This window comes from Lepus europaeus, chromosome 8 (genome assembly GCF_033115175.1).
Source record: "Lepus europaeus isolate LE1 chromosome 8, mLepTim1.pri, whole genome shotgun sequence".
Taxonomy (NCBI): Eukaryota; Metazoa; Chordata; class Mammalia; order Lagomorpha; family Leporidae; genus Lepus; species Lepus europaeus.
The window spans coordinates 108,794,906-108,804,594 of record NC_084834.1 but is presented as its reverse complement, the minus strand read 5'-3'; positions in this window follow the sequence as shown (position 1 = coordinate 108,804,594).

Genomic DNA, 9,689 nt, shown 5'->3' with positions numbered 1-9,689 from the left:
TTTCAATTATCTTTATATACAGGAGATAGATTCAGTATATACTAAGTAAAGATTTCATCAGTTTCCACCCACACAGAAACACAAAGTGTAAAAATAATGTTTTAGTACTAGTTATAGCATTACTTCACATTGTACAACACATTAAGGGCAGTTCTCACATGAGATATAAGTACACAGTGACTCCTGTTGCTGACTTAACAATTTGACACTCTTGTTTATGGCGTCAGTAATCTCCCTAGGCTCTAGTCATGAGTTGCCAAGGCTATGGAAGCCTTTAGAGTTTGCCGACTTTGATCTTATTCCGACAGGGTCATAGTCAAAGTGGAAGTTCTCTCCTCCCTTCAGAGAAAGGTACCTCCTTCTTTGATGGCCTGTTCTTTCCACTGGGATCTCACTCGCAGAGATCTTTCATTTAGGTCTTCTTTTTTTGTTTTTTTTTTCCAGAGTGTCTTGGCTTTCCATGCCTACAATGCTCTCATGGGCTCTTGAGCCAGATCCAAATGCCTTAAGGGCTGATTCTGATAGCCTTTGTCTTTTACATTAAGGAAGAGTGGTTTTGTTTTCCCTCACATCATACTATTTGTTGAGCTATTTTGCTTAGTTAGGGATAACTAGATGATCATGAAGTATATTGAAAATAGATCTTTGTAAAAATTAAAAGTTGGAATGCGAGAGGGAGGGGAGGAAGGGTTGGAGAATTGGGAAGTGAAGGTGGGTGGAGAGTGCCAGTATGTTCCCAAATTTCATATATCATATATATGAACTCATAAAATTAAATACAATTTTTTACAAACATCATACTATAGAGTAACTATAATGAAAACATCCTAGTAATGACACAAAAATAGACATGTAGACCAATGGAACACAATAGAAACCAGAGATCAATCCATCCATCTATGACCACTGATCTCTGAAAAAGGAGTAAAATCTCCCTGGAGAAAGCACAGGCTCTTCCACAAATGGTGCTGGACAAACCAAATCATAGCATGCAGGAGTACGAAGCAAATCCTCTATCTTACACCTCACATAAAAGTCCACTCAAAATGGTTCAAAGACCTAAATCTATAACCTGATTCGATCTCTCTCCTTATTTCTTTTTTGTAACATTTATTTAATGAATATAAATTTCCAAAGTACAGCTTATGGATTACAATGGCTTCCCCCCCTTAACTTTCCTCCCACCCGCAACCCTCCCCTCTCCCGCCTCCTCTCCCCTTCTATTCACATCAAGATTCATTTTCAATTCTCTTTATATACAGAAGATCAGTTTAGTATATATAAAGTAAAGCTCTCAACAGTTTGCCCCTACATAACAACACAAAGTGCAAAATACTGTTGGAGTACTAGTTATAGCATTAAATCACGATGTACAGCACATTAAGGACAGAGATCCTACATGAGGAGTAAGTGCACAGTGACTCCTGTTGTTGACTTAACAAATAGACACTCTTGTTTATGGCACCAGTAATCACCCTAGTCTCTGGTCATGAGTTGCCAAGGCTATGGAGAACTTTTGAGTTCACCAACTCTGATCTTATTTAGACAAGGTCATAGTCAAATTGGAAGTTCTCTCCTCCCTTCAGTGAAAGGTACCTCCTTCTTTGATGACCTGTTCTTTCCACTGGGATCTCACTCACATTGATCTTCCATTTAGCTCATTTCATTTTTTTTCCTACAGTGTCTTTGCTTTCCATGCCTGAAAAACTCTCATGGGCTCTTCAGCCAGATCCGAATGCCTTAAGGGCTGATTCTGAGGCCAGAGTGTTGTTTAGGACATCTGCCATTCTATGAGTCTGCTGTGTATCCCGCTTCCCATGTTGGATCATTCTCTCCCTTTTTGATTCTATCAGTTAGTATTCTCTCTCCTTATTTCTAACACTGCCTTTCAAAGAAATAAATCAATCTTTAAAAATATGATCCACCCAAATCAGCTCCAGAACAAGGGAGATCCCAGTGTATTTTTCCTGCCTCTTCCTGGAAATGCTGACTTCCAACGGCTGTTGGCTGAGGACCTGCTTCCCAGAGTCCCCAGACACCTCACCATTTGCTCCTGTTCTTTGGTGCTTCCACCTGGTGGTTTCCATCTTGGCCTGGCTCTTGTGTCCATTTAAAGTTCTTATGCTTGTTGGTGTAGTGAACTTCAACACATGGGAGGAATAGGCTTTCTTTTAGTCTTTAGAACTTGAACTGGCTTTTCTGTTCTCTGAGCTTGTGTTCACTGTTGCTAGTTCAGTGTGAGATGGTGCTGTAAATCCAGGTTGGCTTCAGAGTGGGTGGGTACGCTCTCACTGTTCCACTGTAGAGGTCAAGTTTGGAACAAATGAGGATGAATGGGAGGTTGGGATGAAGGTAGGGAGGCTGCTTAAAGAAAGTAGTCCATCCCTGCTTGGTCTGAGCCTACGCTTGAGCCAGGCAGTTCTGAGTGCCCCACCCACAGTCATTGGCCTTCAGGCAGGAACCATGGGATTCTCGTTGCACTAGTCCTCACTGTGGAGGACTCAGCTCTTGGATGCTGAGCAGTGACTTGTACCCACCTCCCTTAATTTCCTCTAAGTTGACAGTGACTACTTCTTGTGCCGTCTGATGTTGAAGAGAGGATACAATGATTAGTCCCACAATCACTGTGGTTGGCACAAAGCTGAGCCACACCCAAACCCTACAGTGCCCTGAGGCCAGGGCAGCACAGAGGTAAGACAATGAAAGGCCCATGTGATATAATCTCTCTGTTGCTTTCGTCTATCTACAGCTTAAGGCACCTTCAACCAGCCACAGGTGATATGGACATATCGGGAATATAAGTCCATCCCACTAGGGGTCAGGGTTACTGCCAGTGCTAATTTAGGTCTGAAAGTTTCTTTAAGAGTCACTGAGCTGGAGACAATGGTTGCTCTTTTTTTTGCTCAGTGTTTTATTTTACTCTGGCAGGGCTATACTAAGTTCCAGTACCAAGTCATGTGTTTACTTTCCTGTTCTACTCTCACTGCCACCTGAGAGGATGGAAGTTTCCCCAGTTCCATGCTGCCCAAGGATTGGGGAGGGATGGTGGAGGCAGACCTCTTGCCCAATAGGACTGATGCTAAATAGGAATACCATTGAAGCTAACAAGGATCAGGCCCCAGTTAAATGACTTTGGCCCTCAGCCCTCTGCCTCTCTGCTGAGCCGCCCGCCTGGCCTGGTCAGGTTTAATCTCTCCACTCAACATGTAACTTCGCTTTCCCCCCCCCCGCCCCCCAGTCTCTCAGGCTCTGTCTGGAGAGGTGCCCATCCATCCTGATGGATGTCCCTTCCCTAATAAACCATGCTATTTTACGTCCCACTACTCTCTCACGCCTGAATTCTTTCTTGCGCAAAGACAAGAATCCTGCAATTTTTCTGGTAACATTTTTGGCGACCACGAAGGGACTTTGAGAAGACATCGGAGGTCAGTATTCCTTCCCTCAAGTGGTACCGGATCTTTGGAAGTGACTGTTGAGTGTCCGGCACCCCACAGCTCTACGAGAATGCAGAGTCCCCCTGGCCACGGCTTAGCTATGGCCGAAACTCCAGAGGGATTTAGGGAATGGGAGGGAAATTAGGAAGGGCAGTTGGCTGAGAGCCTGGAGACCCCCCGAGCTCACTTTGGCTTCCCGGTGGCCGGACTGTGACCCGAGGACCAGGTCTTTCTCTTGGAGGTACGCCTGGTCACACTGCCTACTGCTATGCAAGCAGGGCTTAGCTTCAGTCGAGGCTAATATTGGCCTTCCAGGTAAACTCAGACAACTAGGTAGTGGGCAATCTTGAGCGATAGGAGATTTTGAACCCCACTCAGCCCCCAGACATCAGGACCTTTCCCTATGCTCTCCCCCAGCTGAGATTCATAGGGGAAGGTGAGGGCAGTTGCTCACATCTTATCCTCTGTCACTTTCCACCTTCCTCCTCCTCCGGGGGCTCCCTCCCCCACTCTTTTGCTCCCCTCATCTCCATTCCTAAACTGCTGGCCTGGAGAAAGGGAGAGGGAATTTCACAGGCCTCTCCACCTAGGGAAAAGCTGTTACCTGTTAACCTTTCCCAAGCTGGTAGAAGGTTTTCCGTTTTTGCAACTTATGGTAGCTCTGGTGTGTCTTGAAGTTTTTGTGCGCTGTTACTGTTGCTAAGCTTTGATTGTAGTCCTGATTAGATCTGGTTTTGGTTGAAATATTCGAGCAGTGTAGATTAAGATCTCACCTTGATGGTTGTTTTGATTTTTCTAGATAGTTTGAACTTCTTTGTTGCATTATAAAGGTTTTGCTAGCTTATTGTGCCTACCAAGGGTCTGGTTCCTTACATGCTGTTAATGGGACGTAGCTTCAGAGTTGACCTCATTCCCCCATGGGTTTTTGTGTCTGGTCTGGCTTGCTCTGCACGTTGAATCGTGCCACAGCAAGGGCAGTGGGAAGCATGTGCCCTCCCTCATTCTGGTGTCTGACCAGGGCCCAGTCGGCACCAGGACAGGGAGCTGGTTACCTCTCCCCGCTGCACTTCTGTCTTTACTTGCGGCCCTCCCCTGTTCCCCTAGGCATAGGTCTGGACAGGGAGCCATCCGATAGACTTTGCTATCTGGCTGCACCCTTCCAAGTAAAAAGAGCGCTTTAGTATTGTCGAAGCAGTTTTGCAGAAGTTGTTTCAGAAGAGGGGCTGACTGGCTTAGCCAAATTAACATTAAAATAGCCAGAGGCCATTAGGCCAAGTCTGACTAAGGGATAGTACTGAGAACAGGATCCCAAAAGGGAGAGATTTAGAGATGTTATGAGTAGGTTATGCGGCAGATACCAGATTACTGGGTTCCAGGAACCCCAAGAGTGTTTGCCGGTTACACCGTAATACTAGTTAAGCCCGGCAACCCAGGCCCATAACCCACTGGCTACATAGCGAGCCAAGGAGTGATTTGGAGGTTTGTGGGGATGCCTGCTCCCTCCCTAGCGCGGCAGAAACCTCTGCCAAGATTTCTCCTCTATTCTCTTTCAGATGGGAAACCAGCTCTCCTTACTACCACGTGACTCACCGCTAGGATGCATTCTCAGAAATTGGTCTCGGTTCGAACCAAGGGTCTTAAAGAAGAAATTGCTAGTTTCTCTCTGTAACAACGTGTGGCCACAATACAAACTAAATAATCAGAGAGTGTGGCCAGGAAACGGGACTTTAGATTCTAATACCATTTCTTGTTTATACCTATACTGCCGTGAGCACAGTAAGTGGACAGAAATCCCTTATATGCAGGTCTTTATGGCACTCAGGAAAGATCATGAGCTCTGTCAGAGTTGCAGACTGGACTCAGCAATGCTAACTTCATTTGAGTTATTATCAGGAGTCCACTGTAAAGCTAAGCCAAAGGAGCCACCATCTAGAGCTCCCCTAGATGCCCCAGAGCCACCACATCCTCAGCCTCCTGTGGAGCCAACCGCCCCACCTTGCCCAGAGGTTTGACAGAGCCTGAGGCCAAGGCCTAGCCAGAGCCCCAGCCCCAGGCCAAGGCTGAGGCCGAACCAGAGCCCCAGCCCGAGGCCGAGCACAAGCAGGAGCCCGAGCACGGGTGTGAGCTCGGGCACTGGGTCGGAAGGTGCAGGAATGTTTCCCTTACAGGAAGTGATGGGACCCAATGCCCCACCAAAATATGGGTCCCCTTTAAAATGCAGGATTTAAATGAGATGAAAGCAGAAATGGGAAGCTTCACTGAGGATCCCAACAGGTGGCTAGAGGGATGGTATAAAATTACCGGCATGTTTGAGCTTACTTGGAAGATGGAGTATTTCTTCTAAACACTACCCTAACTCATGGGGAAAAGCAAATGGTGTCGCAGCATGCCAATGATTATGCAAATGCCTTGCATAGGCAGGATGAGGGACACCCAATTGCGGAGGCAGCAATCCCAAGTAAGGAACTTTCATGGAATTATAATACCTCTGAGGGAAGAAAAAGTAGGGACCACATGCTGGCTTGTCTTTTAGCAGGTCTAAGGGCAGCCAGTAAGGCAAGACCAAAGAACTTTAATAAGCTATCAATGATAGAACAGGGACCACAGGAAAATCCAGCTGCCTTTCTAGAAAGGCTCAAAGAGGGTCTTGATAAGTATACTGATTTAGATCCTGACTCTGCTGTAGGAAATGCCATATTAGGGGATAGGTTCCAAACTCAAGCCGCCCCTGATATTAGAAGAAAGCTTCAGAAATCAGGGTTGGGTTGAGCACCCCCTTGACTGACATCATAGAGGCTGCCTCCTTGGTCTACTTTATTAGAGACCAGGAGAACGAGGAGCAAGCCAGCAGCAGGAGCGGTGTAAGGATAGGCAACAGGCCAATCAATGACTGTTCTGCACGGTGATACGCTATCAAGGAAACCCAGCAAGGCCAGTGCATCCCAAACGGCACCTGTTGCTGATATAAGGAGCCAGGGCATTGGGCAAGCAGCTGTCATGACAGCAACTGCCTTCTGTCAGCTCTTCCAAGAGCAAGGCCACTGGACACGGAACTGCCCTGGGTGTCGAAGGACTCCTGGTTCAAAACCACAGACCTTGTGGCCCTGAGCTAAAAAGCCTTTGGCTCTGCCCAGCCTCTGCCCAGCTTCCAGCTCCAGCCACTGCTATTGAGGGGATGGCCTAGGGTCAGTGAAACGCAAGTTGCCTATTTCTATCAGCCTCCTATTCAGCTCTCCTCCTAGTCCAGCCATGTAATGCAAGTCAACAGGGTGCCTCCCTTAAAGGAGATTTGCATCTCTTTCAATTCTCTTCCAGCACCCCATGGATAGGTCTGGGCCTCACACACCCAGCCAGGCCTTAAAAGTCTATCTAATAGTATTAAGCTTAAAAAGCCCTCCCTGCCAGTTCCTAAAAACAGAGCTTTCAGTAATAGCTAACTCAGATAGTCCTGCACATATTTCGATAGGTCCTCACTGAGGACTTAAAGGGCCTATCTCTTGAGGGGGGGTGCACAATAATCCATAATGCAGATGGTTAAATGTAAAGGATTTGTTAGTCTGTCTCCTTTCCCAGCCTGAGACTCTAGTCTTGTACATTGGCTTAACTTCCTAGCAAAACTAGCTACTAGGTTTCCAGAGGAAAAAAAGCATAGCCAGTCCATTAGAGTGTTAATTATTTAACCCTTATCCTTGTCCCTGGGGAGAGAAAACCTGCCCCAGGGAGGATATGGGCCATGCAGTAAATTCCTACTTCTGCAAACTTCAGGCAGTCCCAGTTTTCTCTGTCAGGTTACAGGTTCCTAGATACAGGGAAATAGCACAGTTCCTAAACCAGGCTCTCGATAGGCAGCCAAAGCAGAGCCCCCTCCTCTGGGAAAAAGAGCAAACCACAGCCTTTGCTTAGCTAAAGGACTAAAGCCCCTGTGCTAGGACTGCCAATCCCAGAGAGACTCTCCCAGGTGTACATCACAGGGAGGCAGGGAGTCGCCTTAGGAGGGTTAACTAAGGATCTGGGACCTGTTAAGCAACCTGTGGGCTACTTTTCTAAAACCTTAGACATGGTTGCACAAGGATGGCCTCACTGCCTAAAGACAATGGCAGCAGCTGCCTTGCTGACAGAGGAGGTATCTAAAATTACATTGGGGCAAGATATTGCCCTTTATACCCCACATCAAATAAATTCTCTATTAGAGCAAAAGGGCTCTCACTGGCTCACAGATAGTAGGATACTAATGTATCATGTCCTTCTTCTAGAAAACCCTCAGGTAAAAATAAGGCATTGCTCTACACTAAAGCCAGCTACTTTAATGCCAGTTCCAGGGGAAAGTGGTCCCCTCCACTCCTGTACTGAGACTATAGACTTGATCTATGCCAGCAGAAGGGACCTAAAAGACACCCCCCTGACTAACACAGATGAGGTTTGGTTCACAGACAGAAACAGTTTTGTCAGACAGGACCTGCTTCTCGGGGTATACAACAGTTACGGCATGTTATTGAAGCGTGCTCTGCCCACAAGAACTTTTGCTCAGTTAGCAGAACTGATTGCCTTAACCAGAGCTCTAGATCACACAAGAGATTTGTAAGGCATCTTCACTCTGCACGGAGACCTCAGTCTTCCGGTAAGGTAGAAAGAGTCAACCAGGCTCTATAAAAAACATCACAAGTATAGGTATGTGTGCTTGGTAAGAAAGGTTAAGAAGTAAAGAGTGTTGTTGGTAAGAAGGGTTAAAAAGGAAAAAGCTTTTTAAATGAGAAAAGGACATGGTTTGTAAGAATCCTGATGGCTAGTTTACTCTAGACTGGAATGGAAATGATGGAATGTTTCAAGTAAGTTAAAGAAGGTGTGCGGAAGTCACAAAAGGTTATGAAAAAAAATATATGGGACATGCTAACTGCTGCTCCAGGGGGTATCTGTGCCATGTTCCAGGAAGAATGTTGTCTCTGGGTCAATCAGACTAGACCAGTACAAATCCAAATCCGTACTTTTCCTGGACAAAGCCAAACAGCTCCAGGATCAGGCCAAGCAGGGTTGGGACTTCTGGTCTGACATCTGGTAATGGAAATCCTGGCTATTTCCTCCCCTTCACCCAATAACTTCTGTAATCTTGATGCACCGAGTGTTTTTAATGTGCTTATTTGTTTAGTCTCTAACAGACTAAAAGCTGTTGAACTCCAAATGGTCACCAGACAAGGCTTCCAGCCCATTCCAATGGATGACCTGAGCAGCCCTCTGGACAGAGCAGGACAGTCTTTCCAAGGCCACTGTTGCACACCATAAGACAGATAGCAAGAGGAAATACCCAAATCCCCCCTTGGTGCCCACATGTCAGCTTTGAAGAAGTTACAGAAAACGGAACTCGATCCATAATCCCAAAGAAGAATTTTGGGTATTACCTCTTGAGGGGGGAATGTTAGGTAGGAAGTCAGTCATGAGCTTATGTGTGTGTAACAGGCTTAAAGAGAAGACATCTATGTCCAGCATATGCTGCATCTCAAGGACATCCCGATGCTGTTTCAGGGGCAGTCCAATATTCACATCCTGCCCTGCCCTGCACCCTTCTACCTGATAACCTGACAGGTGGAGGTCCCCACCCCTCGTGCCTCCTGTTTGACAATCTTCCACAGTCTCCCAGGTGCAGCCCAGTATCTGCATCTCAAACACCCTGCTCCCTTCCTCCTGTCTGATAACATTTGCATCCATAAAGTCCTTTGTTTCAGACCTTCAAGAGAGAAGTTTTTCTATTTACATCCAAAAAGCCCTTTGTTCCAAGAGGAGCAGAGGTGGGGAAGCAAGACCCATCTCATTAAAAACCCCCAGCCTCAACTGGACTGTGTGCTCAGCCCTCTGCCTCTCTGCTGAGCCGCCTGCCTGGCCTGGTCAGAGTTAATCTCTCCACCTAACATGTAACCTTGCTCCTTCCACCCCTCCCCCGCCCCCCAGTCTCTCAGGCTCTGTCTGGAGAGGTGCCCATCCGTCCTGACGGATGTCCCTTCCCTAATAAACCTTGCTATTTTACCAACCCAAAAAAAAAATGACAAAGACTTTACCTGTTTCTTATATTTCCCCGAATAAATGCTTCTCTATTTGCTGTGTGTTTATAGAAAAACAGTTACAGAATTTTAATGATTGTCCTTAAAAACAGTTTTCTCAAGTTAATCTTTATTTTACTTTGGAGCTTTTTCATGCAATTTTTCAGTTTTCATATTGGAAGTGCCCAAGCTTTTCTTCTAAAATTTCTCTCTCCCTTCTGCATAT